General features: G+C 37.5%; 1 non-coding gene across 49 annotated transcripts in view; it reads right to left on the reverse strand.

Annotated features, from left to right (window-relative positions):
• LOC105487940 (uncharacterized) overlaps positions 1-17658 on the reverse strand; it is a 224040-nt gene that overhangs the window by 192374 nt on the left and 14008 nt on the right. For 17 of the 49 annotated variants that reach the window (XR_011621513.1, XR_011621496.1, XR_011621490.1 and 14 more), the window contains 2 exons: positions 5062-5266; positions 1295-1391 (listed from right to left, as the gene is read on the reverse strand). The exons of 23 other annotated variants lie outside the window; for them this stretch is intronic. This is a non-coding gene — a transcript (uncharacterized protein). The remainder of the gene's footprint in view (positions 1-1294; positions 1392-5061; positions 5267-17658) is intronic. 9 more of the 49 variants (XR_011621499.1, XR_011621494.1, XR_011621481.1 and 6 more) reach the window with 2 other exon arrangements.

Below are 17658 nucleotides of genomic sequence, written 5' to 3' on the forward strand. Positions count from 1 at the left end.
GGACCATTTCTGAGTGAAACCAAACAATGAGTAGTATTTACTGGTGAACAAGTTCATGTAGTGGACCTTTTCTGTCCAGATTCACTGAATTCCTCCTTTGCATGCAAAGCAGCCCATAATCAGGTGCCAGAATAGTTAATTGAGAGTCTACCTATCAAGAGAGCAGAATCAACTAGAAATTGTATTTCAAATCAAAAGGATATTGCTAATTGTCATATTGCTAACTATATGCACTTTTTGAATATGAATATTTAAGCCACATTTTCTTTTCTTTTTTTTTTTTTTTTTTTTTTTTTTTTTTTTTTTTTTTTGAGACGGAGTCTCCCTCTGTCACCTAGGCTGGAGTGCAGTGGCTCAATCTCTGCTCACTGAAACCTCTGCCTCCCAGGTTCAAGTGATTCTACTGCCTCAGCCTCCCAAGTAGCTGGGATTATAGGCACGTGCCACCACACCCAGCTAAATTTTTTTTGTATTTTTAGTACAGACAGCGTTTCAGCATGTTGGTCGGGCTAGTCTCAAACTCCTGACCTCGTGATCCACCCGCCTCAAACTCCCACAGTGCTGGGATTACAGGTGTGAGCTACTGCACCTGGCCTCATTTTCTCTGGAGTTAGCCTGGATAGCTATGTAGGATAGTTGGGATACAGCTAACTTATCCCATTTTGGAAAGAGCTCTTCTTCAATAATCTAGGTGGTGGCTTTCCTCAGTTTACTTAATTTTGCTGCTTTCAGCATCATCTTGTTAAAAATAGGGTTTCAGAATACCCATTTTTCAAAGTGATACCTAGTTTCATTTTGTCCCTTTCCAGCTGTTCCTTTTCTGTTTTTGCTGAATCTAATACCAAAGCCCTTACAACTCATCAACCAGGGTAAGAAGCTGTCAGTTTCTAAGAGAGAGTGATCCAAAGAATCCCTGAAATGATTATAGAGAATGAAAGTGAACACAAGTATGGGATTCTAAACAGGGCTTTGCTTATCAGCCCTTTATCCTCTTCTGAAGGGACTCTAGTTTATTTACAGCTAAGACCTTGGAAGAACAAGTGGACTTAATTTCTGCCCACTGAATCCTCAGCATAGTATCTATGTAGCCTCTCCATTCTGCTTTTACCCTCCAGTTTGTAAGGTGTCCTTCATAAACAGGACATGTCCTATAGAACATCCTATGGAAACATGTCCTATGGAAACATGTCCTGTAGAACATCTGTGTTTACTTGTTCCTCACAGAGATTAAAAAGGAGAGAATCAATATACAGCCGTTCCAGTTTATCAAAACTAAACAAGCACTAAACTGTACCTTTAGTAAACAGAAGAGGAGTCCTTAGACTAACCCAAGTTTTCCTTTGACATGTTTCTTCTAACGTGCACACCTTTTCCGAGAGTGAAGAGGCAGTCTATTTGGATAATAATAGAATCATTACAGGCCAATATTTAGAATGTGCCTGCACTTTACAAAAGAACTTTTGAACGATCAGGGAAAGCAACAGAATGCATTGTCAAACTGTGCACTAAAAAATAAAAAAAGTTTAACAGTAACTCAAAAGCCAAAGTGTTCTCATGTCTAAAGATGGATTTCCCTGTCAACTCAGTGCCCTGGTCCCCTTACGCAGTAGCAGTAAGTACAATTTATTAATCAATTGAAGGGTGAGAAAGGCCATTGCTAACAATATATCTTAAAGGATAAGGTATATTCATTTAATTTCAAGTAAACTCTAACGTCTTTACATGTGGTAATTCAACTTATGGAGTCTTTATTTGTATCTCTACAAAGAAAGAATCAAGTAAAAAATGTAGACAGATATTCCCATGTTTCAAAGAAAGAAGAGCAAACACTTTGTGTGATTATCTGGGTATATGGAATACTTATAAATGAATTTTTTAATGGATGCATTTGCAGTATCATCTACGTATGTATGTATATTTCCATTTAAATACTTATGATTTTCTAGTGGAGCATCAAAGTGTATTAAAACTCATTAAGAGGTCAGAAGATTCTGGTTTAAGCTCTAACTCTGATAACAACCACAAACTTTTGAAAAAGGCAGTTATTCTCCCCTTTGCTCACCTTCCACCTACGCCAGGCTTTCCTGGAACTTTCAGTAGTGTTCCCCAAAACAAGACCATTTCAATCCTTGAAGTGCTAGGAAGCTCCCTGCACTAGCAACCACCAAACATCAAATTTAACCCATTTCTTGCACTCTTTCCTATTTTTCCCTGTGACTATGAATGTACTGTCCTTTGTATCATTTTCCCATCGCTACACAACAAATTAGCACATAAATAAATGCTTAAAGCAGCACAACTCCTTATCATCTCTAAATTTCCCTGTGTCAGAATTTCTGGGATGTCTAGCTGGGTCCTCTGCTTCAGTATCTCACTGGTCTTCCTCAAGTAAGATGTTGTCTGGGGCCGAGTTTTCACAGCCAGTTCCAAGCTCATTCGGTTTGTTGGTAGAATTAATTGCTTGTGACTAAAATGACTGTGGGCCTCAGCTCCCTGCTGGCTGTTGACATGACACAAGGGGCCACTTTCAGCTTCTAGAGAGTGGCTATAGTTCCTTGCCATGTGACCCTCTTGATATGATCTCTACCTCAGGAAATCTTACTCTTCCAAAGCCACCAATGTATAAAGACTCTCCACAGGAAGGTCTAGGTACCTCTTGAAGGACTTTCACCTGATTAAGCCAGGCCCACTCAGGAGGACCTCTCTTTGGATAAAATAAACTGTCTACAAATAAGAATAACTTTGTTGCTTTTTGTTTCCTATGTACTTTTTTACATTTTAACTCATTTTATTACATAGCAACTCAAATATAACATTGAATATATTTGTTACCACAAATATATTCAATTTTTAATTTTTGTTCTCGTTTTTGGCTGGAAATAAAGTACAGTGCTTCTAAGCATCAAAATATGTGTTTACTTTTGATTTTTAAATAATTATCATCATTAAATTTAGAATGTTTATCTTTCTGCTATTAGTTTGTTGTGTGAATTTTTGAAAACACCAAGGAGTATAGATTTTCTTAGTATGTTACTTGCACCTATAAAATGACTTACTCTTTAATACCTAATGTAATATAATTAATTAACATATTTTATGATCTTGACCATATATATGTCCTTGTAATACATGTCACCCCATATTTGGTGTATTTAGAAATTTCTAATATTTTTTCCTACATATGAATGAATTTTGCCCATAATTTCCATTTCCATGTGTCACTTATTCTGTTTTGGTTTTAATAACTAAAATGAGTTGGAAATTTTATTCTGTCTCTATTAACCTAAAATGGTTTTACATGATAAAGATTACCTAGTTTTTGAAGTTTTATGAAAGCATCAGAACTTGCTATTAATATTTAAATTCTTTTAGGTCCTATATTTCTTCTAAAATTAATTTGTTTTGTTTGTTTTTTAGTTTGGTATTTCACTTAACTGGAATACAGTTGTTCATGTTTTAAAATTTTTTAATCTTATTTTTTAAAGTCTTTTCTTAATAAAAAAGACCAAATACTCAACTATATGCTGTCTACAGGAAACTCACCTCTTGTTTAAGGACATACATTGATTGAAGATGAAGCCATAAAAAAGGATACTTCATGCAAATAGACACACTGATCAATGGAAGAGAATAGAAAGCTCAAAAATGAACCCATATGTTTATGGCCAATTGACTTTTAACCAAGGTTCCAACAGTACACAATAAGAAAGACATGATCTTTTAAAAAGGCTGTTGGGAAGATTAGTTATTTACATAGAATGAAATTGAACTTTTTCTGATACCATATACAAAATTCAACTCAAAATAATTAAAACTTAAACATAAGATATAAAACTATAAAACAAGTAGAAGAAAACAGGGGAAAAGCTATACAATATTGGTCTAGCAATGATTTTTTAGAATTGAGCCCTAAAATTCAGACAACAAAAACAAAAGGGATAAGTTTACTTAAAACTAAAAAACATCTGCACAGCAAAGTAAACAATTAACAGAGTGAAGAGGCAACCTACAGAATGGGAGAAACTATTTGTAAGCCATACATCTAATTAGAGGTTAATATACAAAATATATTAGAAACTCAAACAACTCAATAGTAAAAAAACAAATAACCTGATTTTTAAAATGGCAAAATACCTGAGTAACCATTCTCAAAAAACAGATATGAAAATAGCCAATGGAAATGTAAAAAAAAAAAAAAAAAAAATGCTCAACATCACAAAATATTAGAAAGACGCAAATTAAACCTACCACCTCACAATTGTCAGAATGGCTACTAGCAAAAAGCTGAAAGATAACAAGTGTTGGCAAGAATGTGAAGGAAAGGGAAACCCTAGTACACTGTTTGATGGGAATATAAGATAGTAAAACCGTAATGCAAAAGAGTATGGAGGTTCCTTAAAACACTAAGAATAGAGTTCCCTTATGTTCTAGCAGTTCCCCTTCTGAATATATATCCAAAGAATTTGAAATTGGCTTATCGAAGAGATACCTGCAATCCCATATTTATTGCAGCATTATTCATGATCCCAGATGATGGTGTCTATCAACCAATGAATGGTTAAAGAAACTATGGCATATATACACAACAGAATCCTATTCTGCCTTTAATAAGAGAGAAATTATGTCATTTGTGACAACATGGATGAACTTGGAAGGCATTATGCTAAGTGAAATAAGCCAGACACAGAAAGACACCACATATTCTCACTTATATGTAGAACCTAAAAAAATCAAACACATACAAGCAGACAGCAGAATGATAGTTACTTGAGACTATAGAGTAGTGGAAATGAGGAGCTGTTGGTCAAAGGGTACAATAGTTAGATCGGAAAAATAAATGATAAGTATTTGAGGTGACAGGTATGTTAATTAGTTTGATTTAATCTTTCCTAATTGTATACATATATCATACATCACTTTGTACTTAATATTCAATTATTTGTAAATATCCAATAAAAACTAAGAATAAAATTTAAAAGACTGCAAGAGGAGAAAACATTTCTTTGTAAATAATGTTAGTGCTTAATTTTTTAGAATAAAAATGTCAAAGAGAAAACATACCTTTTACATAATTATTTTTAAATTTCAACTTTAAAATATTGTAAGAGGCAATTAAAAAAGTAAAGTTTTACATCCAGTTTAAGTTCCATTTTGATGAAGATGAAGAACTTTGGAGTCTAATATTTCAGAGATTCATCTCCAGTTCATTTAGTGACAGTGAGACTCGGCCATATCTCTTCACCATTAGACTTCTGAGATTTTTCCTCTGTAAGATGGGAGGAAAAATATTCACCTGATACATTAGGTATGACTTTTAGCTAAGTTAATTTATGCACAATGATTAGTATAGTTCTGGGTCCATACTAACGGTTATTTAAATTACAGCTTTTTGGTGATTTTAGCAATAATTATGAGGGGAAAAAATGAGAAATTTAGTAGTGTTTTGTGTTCATAGCTGGTGTTCATTTTATTCACACAGGAAGTGTAGGGTGGCAGGAAGAATAACAATTTTCATCTCAATTTCATAGATGAGAAGTCTAAGACTCATCCTGGCAAAGTGTTTCATTCAAGGACATGTAGGTAATCAGTAATACAATCAGGCCTGGAATTGGTACTGAGTTGACTGCAAACTCAGTGTGTTTTAACCTCAATCTACTATATTTTAGTGCCTCTGAGTAACTTGTCTTTTGCATTAATACTCTAAAGATACTTGAGGGAAAAAAAAGAGGTGTGTAAGATAATTTGAAAAGAAAGCAATTGAAAAACTGAAGTCAAGAGGGCAAACTCTGAAGACAATACACCGGTTCAGAAAAATGAAGGGGCTATTCTAGTAACTCACTTGTGTAGGCTGGCAGGGACAGACATAAAATGCAAGCACACGAGGTCAAGCTTAAAATAATAAATGCCTGCGAGGCGGATTCCTCATTATTATTGTTATTTAAACAAAGACCCACAGCTGTTAACTGGACCTTTGGCCTAAATCACAGGCTTCTTTATATGTATGTTGTGAATTTCGCTAAAAGGGCTGTTTTAAGTTCCGTTTTAAAAGAAATGAAAGTTAAACACACACACACACACACACACACACACACACACACATTGAATAGAGCTCAAATTTGTTCAAAGCTTCAAGGTTTAAAAACTTAATATTCTCAGTTCTCTACCTTTGCCTCCCAAAGTGTTTAAATAACAAGGAAACAAAGGAAGAATTGCTACAGATATGAAATGTCAGCTAATGCATTCCATTTTGTAGAGGATCTCAATGTTCATTCAAGGAGAATTGGGGTAAAGTGGGAGAAAAATGTTGAGAGAAAAGTTAAGAAATTAGTTGTCATTTTAAACATCAGACCTTCTATCAGGTACTTCATGTATCTTGGTTCACATATTTTAGTCAATAACATTCTTAGAACAACTTTGTGAAGCAGATATCTTCCCCTTAAAGACGGTTGGCAAACAGCAAACTGTGGTCCAAAGACCAAACCCAGTCTGCCATCTATTTTTATAAATAAAGTTTTATTAGATTATGGCCACCCTCATTCACTTACATATGGCTTATGGCTGCTTTTGAGTTATAATGGCTGAGCTGGGTATAATTCTGTAACCAAGAAGGTATGTCCAGCAAACAACATACCTACAATCTGGTCCTTCTCAGATAATTACTGTTGAGTCTTTGATAAGGAAACTGAGACTCAGTGAAAGGAAATATTTTGTTCAAGGTCAAACAACGTTTTGTTCTTTGGAGGTAAGGGTTGATCTCAGAGTTTCCTGGTTCAACTTGTAATGAAACTCAAAGACTTCTCCAGGTCGAGCCAGAGGTACTTTCCCTTAAAATTGTATGAAATGGTTTCTTAAAAGAAACCATACAATTTGAGAATTTGAGAATATAATTTCATCTTAGAGAACCTGGTGTTGTCATGGGGGAAATGTGCTTTTCAGCATCTGAAAGACTCAGGAGAGCACTAGGTCCCCTCATACTTGCTGTTACTAACCCCTATTTTAGTTGGTGAAAATTAAATGAGGAAAAGTTGATAGTTATGTTCTGCAAACCAAAAAGGAAATATTCACATGTGTGATAATAGTTTTCAGTGCCAGGTCAAAGTTTTGTTTCTTTGCTAGAAAATGTGTTCACTTTCAAAGGATTTCCTTTTAAATATGATGCCTCCTGAGGATACATTTTTTTAAAAAATTTCCTATTACCCTGCCCAGGCAGAAGAGGTGAAGCAAAGCTGCTGACTTCAGCCTCAAGCCGATAAGGAGGAGAAGAGCTTGGTAGGCAAGAGGAAACATCTGGCATGAAAATGTGAATTTGTGAACCAAGTGTGTGTCTCTTAAAATGTTCCCATTAAAATTTGCCTTGCATCATCTATAACTTCCCACTGATCATGAGTTTTTGGATTTTTACCCCATGAGATCATCCAATCAAAAGGCTATGAGAATGTCAAGTTAATAAATGAATGTATAGTGAAAAAAGCTCACAATCTTCTGCCCAAAACACACTAATTCACATGCTGCTGCCTTACCAAAAAGCTGTGTGACTGTGCAGCTGTGCAGGGACTGAAACATCAGTGTCCTTATTTTAAAATGGGGACAACTTCTGTCCCCACCTGCCCACTGAGGTGTCGTGAGGATCGAAACAGATAATGCAGCAAACATTATTTAAAGCTGTTAGAAATCATGCAAAGTAAATAAACACCATCTATATGACTAAGATGATGATGATGATGATAATGAAGACAATAATGGTAAAGGTAATCAATCCAGGACATTTTCTTTTTTCTTTTTTTTTTTTTGAGAGAAAAGGGGTGCTGTTAATAATTATAATTACTCTGGGACAACCCTGTTAAATCAGGATAGCCCCCAAAAAACTGGGGACAGGACTGCAGCCACTCTTTTTAAGCTGATCTTAACGTGTTTAATTGCTGAAGATCACATCACAGTCTGGGGCTAGAGAGGAAGAATTTATATCTCTTTCCAGCAACGTGGTTGATCTAAGAAAGCCTAACTTGAAAAGAGGATGGGGGAAGAAGGCAAGTGGAAGGATTGACCCTACAGCCCCACCATTGCTAGTTACTTAGTACAAAGTCATTTCTGATTAGATAGATCTACCTGTGTATCTCTCAAGCCCCTCAAATTCAGTGCTTTCAAACCCAGCTCTTCTTTCCACAAACTTCTTTTCTAAAGACTCCTTTATTTATGAAGTTATACTAAAATACCCTTTTCCATTGACTGACCCTTATTTTATCTGGCAGAAAGTTTGTTACTTTTGCCATCTAAAACTGATTTAAGTTTCCCTTTGCTTGTTCAAGCTGACTTTCACTGATTCTGTTCACATGGCTTATCATACTTTACCTTAGATATTACAATACCCTTAATCTGACTTTTCGGCTGGTAGCTCCCATTCTTCCAACTTGCCTGAGTTCTCTGTCTGTTACTCTTAGAGCCATCGGGCTTAATCATTTCTCATCATTTTCTCTTCCATACTTGTACACGATGGTATAATAGGTGTATCTCTCACAGTGCTTGAACCCTGTGCACTTACACTTAATTTTTGCCCAACATTCATACACTACCCTACATAAAAAAGCTATTTGAGATTACAGTGACAAATCGCACAGGGCTTGAAACAGAATACAGACTGAAAAACTCCTCCTTGAATAGCAGATTGTGTATACACATTTCTGTGAATATCCACTATATGCCCAGGGATGATGCTAAATGCTTCGGACTCCTACACAAAGAACAAGGAGAAGGAGAGAGAGAAGGAGAGGGAGAAGGGGAGGGAGGGAGAAGGGGAGGGGGGGAGGGAGGGAGGGAAGGGAGGGAGGGAGGGAGCGAGAGAGAGAGAGAGAGAGAGAGAGAGAGAGGAGGAAGAGGAAGAGGCGGCGGCAGAGGAAGAGGATAAACTTTCTCAAGAATTTTTCTTTTTTTCCCATAAAGTTTTGTCATAATGAAAGTCTTCTGGGTATATTTACATTTTCACCCTCAATTTATACATATAGGGATGATCATATCTGACTTTCTTGGAAAGTCCTGCTTTCAAAAAGCATATTGCATACTATAAACCTATAAACCACCGCCACTGTGATAGATATTTAATATCTAGTTCAGTGGATCACAAACCCATTTATGTGATAACACTCCTGGAAGTCAGAGTCTCTTTATAGAATTCTGTGATATGATGGTTTTATCATATATTTAATTTCATCATGTAAAATGAGAAAGTATTTGCTATCAGAAAATGTGATTTCATGACCGCATGGTATATAAAAGTCATCTTATTATGATGGGCACTAGAGAGAAGGTAGCAGACAGCTTTTCAACCAAACTGTCACTGCTTTTGTTTTTGTAGTTGTTGTTGATGTCTGCTTACTTACATTATGTGCAATCAGTTTTTTTCTGTTTGCACATGAGAGTAGCTAACATTATCAGAAAGAAATTAAGGAAAAAGACCTCAAGACTGACATAATTCGAAAAAATTAACTTAGCTTTTTCTCTGTATTTGCAACACATTTGTATGGCCAACCACCTTGCTCCTGTACTCTGCAGGCATATAATTTAAGATTTATTAGCTCAAAATCTTAAATTTAAAAAAATCGGATTTATTTCATAATTGTTGCCCATTATGAAACATAATTTACTACTAGATCACACTCCAAGTGATATTCTTGCTTGTTTTTTTTTTTTTTTTTCCTCCAAACCTGAAACGACCAAAGAGGACACTTAGTGATTTCGGAAAAATGAATAGCAGAAATATGAACCAGCTACATGGATGAAACGTATTCCATAGCTGAGCCCTGAAAGCAGAATTAGTTAAGTCATTGGCTCAAAGCAATATGACTAAGGTTACTAGAGGATATGGCAGGAACGGGCTTTATATTTATGGTATATTTAGTGTGAAAAAGAAAACTGAGGAGAAAGGTCATTGAGTGGGTTACTTTGTATTGTAGTGAAACCTTGATATGCTGTAAAATAGGCAGCACCAAGAATTTTGAAGAACTCAGGATTTGGGGTCAGAGAAGCAGGCTGGAATTCCAGCTTTATTGTATTTGGCAGTCAATTAACTGCTGCCAGTCTATGTTATCTTTGCTTAAGTGACAATAATAATAACTGCATATGAATGTGTGTGTATGTATATATATATATAATTACCTCACTGAATTTTATCAGGATTAAATGTATAATTGTTGTATGCAAAAATTGTTGACAACCACTTAAATACTAACACCAACAAACAGAAACTATAAAAGTGATGAATCATATTATATGGTTATTTCATTTTATGTTGACATTTAATACACATAGAAGTTTTAATTTTTTTTAAAAAAATTACACATATGGTAAATGCATTGAAGAGATCAGACTTTGGTGATATGAACTAGGTAAGATTCAAGCGATAAGTATCTCTTGGTGATATGAACTAGGTAAGATCCAAGCAATAAATCTCCAGGTATTCCCTCGGATATGGAAAAGCGACACCAATGATACTGTTTCCATCAGCACCGCAGCTTAATTTATTTTCATGATATAGTACAATGTTTTCTTTCGGAAGTCTGAAAACCCTTTTATTGGAAAATTAGGTCATTACAGCTATTGTGTTATTTCCCTCCACCTTCCTCCAATGTGCTGATCAAATCGCCCCCAGCTCAGGAAATCATCAAACAAATGAGAATGCTTACTACACACACTTATGTGTCCACAGCTGCCCTTGAATGATTTTTGTATCTGTTACCATTGTGGTTTCAAGTAACATTTTTCTCATTTCACTTTGGATGATGTCCTCCAACAAATATTTGCATGTAAACGGTAAAAAGAAATTTTTTTTTCTGATCTAATTATATGATGCTTTTACTTTATTTTCTCCTCCTCAAATTTAAGGATGCTCAGTGACCATAGGAAGAAGGTACTGGATTTTCAAAATAACATTTGATGAAAGCAATTGCCATGCAGTGATGAGCACAGGTTTGGGAGGCTCAAGACCTGGTGTCACATCCTGACTCCAATTTGTGTAAGCTGCGTTGCTCTGCTCAAATGATTCAAACACTATGAACTGCAGTGGCACATTGGTAATACCTACTTCATTGGTATGTAAGATTTGAAAATGTTCATAAACCACCAAGCACTATGTAAGCATTAGTTATTCTTATTATGACTTTTTTATTCCTTCTATAGGGAAAAGAGTCCTAGAAGTTATAGCTAGGAATTCTAGTTACTATACAATTCCGTAAACAATGTTGTGAAAAAGCTTAAATTCTAAGATCAAAGATAATATTTATTCAGTAGGGTTTATATGTATGTGTATATATATATTTTTACTCAGAGCAAATATGGTCAATAAAATGGGTTACAATTGTAAACACAATGACCATTAGTGTTTAAAGTACAAGTCAGCCTAGCATGTAAAATAACTTTATTGAATAAAATCTTTCCAGCTACATAATATCTAAAGGTTACTGTGTTAATACACACACACATGGAAATAGCATTGAAAATAAAATAAATGAAGATGTTATTAAGTTCAAATGATGATGAAATTGCCCCCAAGAAATGGAAGTAGGTAAGCAGTAGAGAGCCAGTGGTCTTCTGAAGTCTGTAGCCCTGGGGCCCTGCCCAGTCTCAGGTAGTCCCCTCAATTCAAGAGAAATTTAAATGCAATGGACTATAATCCAGGTCTATATATTTCCAGATCAGGTTATTTTCCCTTCTCCTTGCCTAGTGCAGATAACAAAGTTTGGTTCTGAAATTCCCCAGTGGACTGTTTGGCCTGGCTTTGGGCCCCCACATAGAGTGAGAGAGTAGCCATGCAGTGAGGGCTTTCACCCCAGGGAAGGTGATGGTTAACTATTCAGAAGATGTGCGCATGAGATAGGACAAGTCTTTGCTTCATAAAGTGTTCTGTGTATTGTGAGTTGTTTCACTTCTCTTTCTCCCCATATCAAATTATAGTAAGGTCTAAAAGTGAATAACAAAAAACAGACTTCACAACACCTTTCTAAATGATTCCCGGGAGGAATTCCCACCCAAATTGAGAACCTTGTAGTTTTAAGATGGTTGTTGCTGAGGTCAGACTCTTAAGAGCAATCTGAGAACCCCTTTCTTTCATCTGAACTCAGACTATGCCTTTAGACACAGAAAAAAAAGTGGTTTCAGTGTACAAAAGCTGAAAGGCTATGTTGTAGACATGTAATGTTTCATGGACTGCAGGGTACCTGAAGCCTGTGCCTATGTACAGAAAAACCATGTCCCTAATTATAGGTTGATAGAGGCCACGATTTAACTTTCCAATCCCTCAGAAAAATATAAAGGCCTGCGACCTTGCCTACCAGCCAAGGAATGTGTCTGGTCTTAGGGATAGCAAAAGACCTAGGAATGGAGAATTTTATGTTCTTGTGGGCAGGAGGTGCAGTAGGAGAATCAGCTACCAGGGATGGCCTACAGCACAGTGGAGATCTCGTGTGCAGTGCTGGAAGCAGTGGCAACAGCATTCAGGCCCTCACTAGATTAAGTCTGCAGCTTCATTTGTGCAGTGGTTCTGGTTTAGGAGCCTCTCCTTATTTCTGTTCTTTTGAGTCTGATTCTCCAATCTTCCTGGAAATCTATGAATCATTCCCTATCTTTTCAGTAAGCATTTTTTTTCTGTCTAAAGAAGCATTCACTTGGTTGTGGTATGGACTGCATGATTATGTCCCCTTCCCACTCAAAAAAAATACCTATATGTTGAAACCATAACGCTCAATGGGATGGTAGTAGAAGGTAGGGCCTTTGGGAGATGATTAGATCATACAGGTGGAGTCCTTATAAATGGGATTAATGCCCTTGTAAGGAGAATTATAAAGAATTTGCTTCCGCTTCCTCTGCTCTTAGTCATATGAGAAGACACGGAGAAGACATCCATCTGGAAACCTTCAGGAAGTGGATCTTCACCAGACACCAGATCTGCTGGTACTTTGCTCTGGGCTTCTCAGTCTCCAGAACTGTGAGAAATTGGTGTCTACTGTTTAAACCACTCAATCAATGGAATTTTGTCATAGCATCCTAAACTGTCTAGTGAAGTTTTGTATTGTTTCAACCTAAAGCCCTGAATGATGTGAATGGTTAACCATTTATAAACCACTGAAGGTGACTCAGCACATTATCTTGTACATGGTGAACCACTCATACCAGAGGTTAGTAGGTTTTTCCAGTTAAACCTTCTAATCATGCAGCAGACATTGGCTGTGCACCAATAAGTGCCAGGTACAATGCTCGGTGCTGGGGATACAAAATGACACAAACCCAAGTCTCACCCAGGAGCTCATCATCTCCTAAAAACAAACACACAAAAAAGCAAATCTATACATTTATGTGTTAGTACTAAAACAGAGGTATGGTCCAAGATTGATGTAAACTGATGATCTTAGTTCTTTGTTGGTTATACACATTGAAAATATATTCTTACGGTTTATGATCTTTTGTTTCACCTTTTAAGGTGTCTTTGATGTAGGGTTCATTATATTGTAATTTGTAGTTCTGTGTCATGTTTAGAATCTTCTAAAATCCAGGATTATTAAAATGCTTACCTATATGTTTTTTGCCTAAATGTTTTAGGTTTTCCATATATTAAAAATTAATTTAGCAAATGTTTTCTTGAATCTATTGAAGTGATTTTATGGTTCTTCTCCTTTAATGGACTAATGAAGATAATTACTTTAAAAGATTTTTTAATATTAAACTATACCAGCATTCCTGGCATGCACCCAAATGAGTCCTGAATCTTTCATCTATTACTGGAATCAATTTGTTAATATTTTGTTTAAAATTTTACAACTATGTCCATAATTGGAATTGCTATATAATTTTCATTTATCATCTGTCTTGGCTTGGTTTGATACCAAGATTATCTCAGCTTCATAAAATAAGTTCAAGTGAATCATCTGTTTCCAAGCTCTCTGGAACAGTTTGTTAAATTTGGAATTAATTCCTATCTTGAATTATTTCTTGAAACTTGACTATAAAACCTTCTGAGTAAGCTGCCATTTTTGTGAGTAGATTCAGCCATTTATCTCTTAAGAATCATTGTATCTCTGCTATAATTACATATCGAATATAAAAAGCATTAATTGTACCACTTATTATACACCTCCCCACTGCTCTTATTCTTCATTCTAGTTCTTCTCTCAGCAATTCACCTTCTTTATGTGTTTTTCAGAAATGGCCATTTTCAGGAGAATGGCGTGAACATGGGAGGCAGAGCTTGCAGTGAGTCGAGATCAGGCCACTGCACTCCAGCCAGGGCAACAGAGCAAGACTCCAGTCTCAAAGACAAAACAAACAAACAAAAAAACCAAAAACAGAAATAGCCATTTTATGTACTGTCTGAACTGATCTCATCCAAACTTCTTTTTTTCTATACCACTAAAGAAACTGAGAGAATGGAGCATATCTGGGTTCAGGAAATGACCCTTCCATATATTCAGGGCAATGATGGTTCCCCTCTTACAGAACACATGCACTATCCAATTCCTGAGTGTCCATTGAGAGAATATAAGGTCTTTTCTGCAAAATCATTTGCCAGCATTCAAAAAGCAATTCTTATATACTGACTCAGAGCCAGGATCTGGGATGAGTAAAGAAGGTACATGATCCTCCTCCACCATTAACCTTCAATGTTTCACAGTGTATTAGTTCATTCTCACATTGCTATAAAGATACTACCTGAGACTGGGTAATTTACAAATAAAAGAGGTTTAATTGACTCACAGTTCTGCATGGCTGGGGAGGCCTCAGGAAACTTAGAATCATGGCGTAGGGCAAAGGAGAAGCAAGGACCTACTTCACAAGGCAGCAGGAGAGAGAGAGAGTGCACAGAGGAAACTGCTATTTTTAAAACCATCAGATCTCACAAGAACTTCTTCATTATCATAAGAACAGCATGGGGAAACCATCCCCATGATCCAATCACCTACCACTAGGTTCCTCCATCGACACACAGAGATTACAATTTGAGATGAGATTTGAGTAGGGACACAGATTCAAACCATATCATTCTGCCCTTGGCCCCTCCAAAACCACATGTTGTTTTTTGTTTGTTTGTTTGTTTTTTCACATTTCAAAACCAATCATGCCTTTCCAACAGTCCCTCAAAATCTTAACCCAGGGTTAACTCAAAAGTCTAAGTCCAAAGTCTCCTCAGAGACAAGGAAAGTCCTTTCCACCTATGGGCCTGTAAAATTAAAAACAAGTTAGTTACTTCCAAGATATAATCGGGGTACAGGCATAGGGTAAATGTTCCCTTTCCAAATGGGAGAAATTGGCCAAAACAAAGGAGCCATAGTCCCCATGCAAGTCTGAAACTTGGCCAGGCAGTCATTATGTCTTAAAGCTCCCAAATCTCCTTTGATTTCATGTCTCACATCCAGGGCACACTGATGCAAGGGGTGAGCCCCCAAGACCTTGGAAAGCTCTGCCCCTGTGGTTCTGGAGGGTACAGCCCCTGCAGCTGCCTTCATGGTCTGGTATTGAATGCCTGTGGTTTTTCCAAGCACATGGTGCAAGCTGTCAGTGGATCTACCATTCTGGGGTCTGGAGTATGGCAGCCTTCTCACAGCTCCACTAGGCAGTGTCCCTGTGCAGACTCGATGTTGGGGCTCCAACCCCACATTTCCCCTTTGTAATGCCCTAGCAGAGGTTCTCCATGAGGGCTCCACCCCTCCACCAGACTTCTGCCTGAACATCCAGGCATTTTAACACATCCTCTGAAATCTAGGCAGAGATTTCCAAAGCTCAACTCTTGTCTTCTGTGCACCCACAGGAGCAACATCATATGGAAGCCATCAAGGCTTGGGGCTTGCACCTTCTGAAACAATGGCCTAAGCTGTATCTTGTCCCCTTTTAGCCATGGCTGCAACTAGAGTGGCTGGGGTGCAGGACACCAAGCTCCAAAGCTGCACAGAGACGAAGGGCCCTGAGCCCAACCCACAAAGCCATTTTTCCCTGCTAAGCCTCTGGGCCTGTGAGAAGAGGGGCTGCTGTTAAGATCTCTGACATGGCTGGGCATGGTGGCTCAAGCCTGTAATCCCAGCACTTTGGGAGGCCGAGACGGGCGGATCCCGACGTCAGGGGATCGAGACCATCCTGGCTAACATGGTGAAACCCCGTCTCTACTAAAAAATACAAAAAACTAGCCAGGTGCGGGCTACTCGGGAGGCTGAGGCAGGACAATGGTATAAACCCGGGAGGCGGAGCTTGCAGTGAGCTGAGATCTGGCCACTGCACTCTAGCCTGGGTGACAGAGCGAGACTCCGTCTTAAAAAAAAAAAAAAAAGATCTCTGACATGCTCTGGAGACATTTTCCCCATTCACTTGGCTATTAACATTTGGCTCCTCATTACTTATGCAAATTTCTGCAACCAGGTTTAATTCCTCCCCAGAAAATGAGTTTTTTTCTTTATAGTCAGGCTTCAAATTTCCCAAACCTTTATACTCTGCTTCACTTTTAAGCATAAGTTCCAATTTGAAACCATCCTTTTGTGAATGCATGTAACAGAAAGCATTCAAAACAATACAGCTCATTTCTTGAATGCTTTGCTGCTTAGAAATTTCTTTTGCCAGATACCCTAAATTATCTATCTCAAGTTCAAATTTCCACAGATCTCTAGGGCCGGGGCAAAATGCTGCCAGTCTCTTTGGGAAAGCATAGGAAGAATTACCTTTATTCCAGTTCCCAACAACTTCCTCATCTCCATCTGACACCACCTCAGCCTTGACTTCATTGTCCATATCACTATCAGCAGTTTGGTCAAAACCATTCAACAAGTCTCAGTAAATTCCAGACTTTCCTACACTTTCCTGTCTTCTTCTCAGCCCTCCAAACTGTTCCAACCTCAGCCTGCCACTTGGTTCCAAATTCGCTTCCACATTTTCAGGTTATTTTTATAGCAGTACCCTACTCTGGTTACCAATTCTCTGTATTAGTTCATTTTCACACTGCTATAAAGATACTACCTGAGAATAGGTAATTTATAAATACAAGAGGCTTAATTGACTCACAGTTCTGCATTGCTGGGGAAGTCTCAGAAAACTTACAATCATGGCAGAAGGCAAAGGAGAAGCAAGAACCTTCTTCACAAGGCAACAGGAGAGAGCACAGGGAAAACTGCTATTTTTTAAACCATCAGATCTCATGAGTTTTCATATTATCATGAGAACAGCATGGGGCAAACTACCCCCATGATCCAATCACCTCCCATAATGACCCTCCTTAGACACGTGGGAATTACACTTCAGGATGAGATTTGGGTGGGGATACAGAGCCAAACCAAACCATATCACACAGTGTTTTGGGAGGTGGACAGTTGATACACCAATAATTAAAGCAATAAGGTAAATGCAGAGACAGGAAGCAGGCAACCCAGAAGACGCAATATCCAAATGCCTAGCGATGAGATGGTGCAGTTGAGGAGTCAATTTGTCCTCTAGATACCGGAAACCAACATTTTGCATAGGACTATTACACTTTTAGCACTATACATTCTTTAACCCAGAAACTCCCTCAGTTCCTGGCAAACCAGGTCAATTGGTCACTCTATCTAGACCTTCAGTGCCTAGCACAAACTTGTCCAAACTTACAGCCTGTGGGCTGCATGTGGCCCAGGATGGCTTTGGGTGTGGCCCAACACAAAT

This window comes from Macaca nemestrina, chromosome 3, assembly GCF_043159975.1.
Source record: "Macaca nemestrina isolate mMacNem1 chromosome 3, mMacNem.hap1, whole genome shotgun sequence".
NCBI classification, from domain to species: domain Eukaryota; kingdom Metazoa; phylum Chordata; class Mammalia; order Primates; family Cercopithecidae; genus Macaca; species Macaca nemestrina.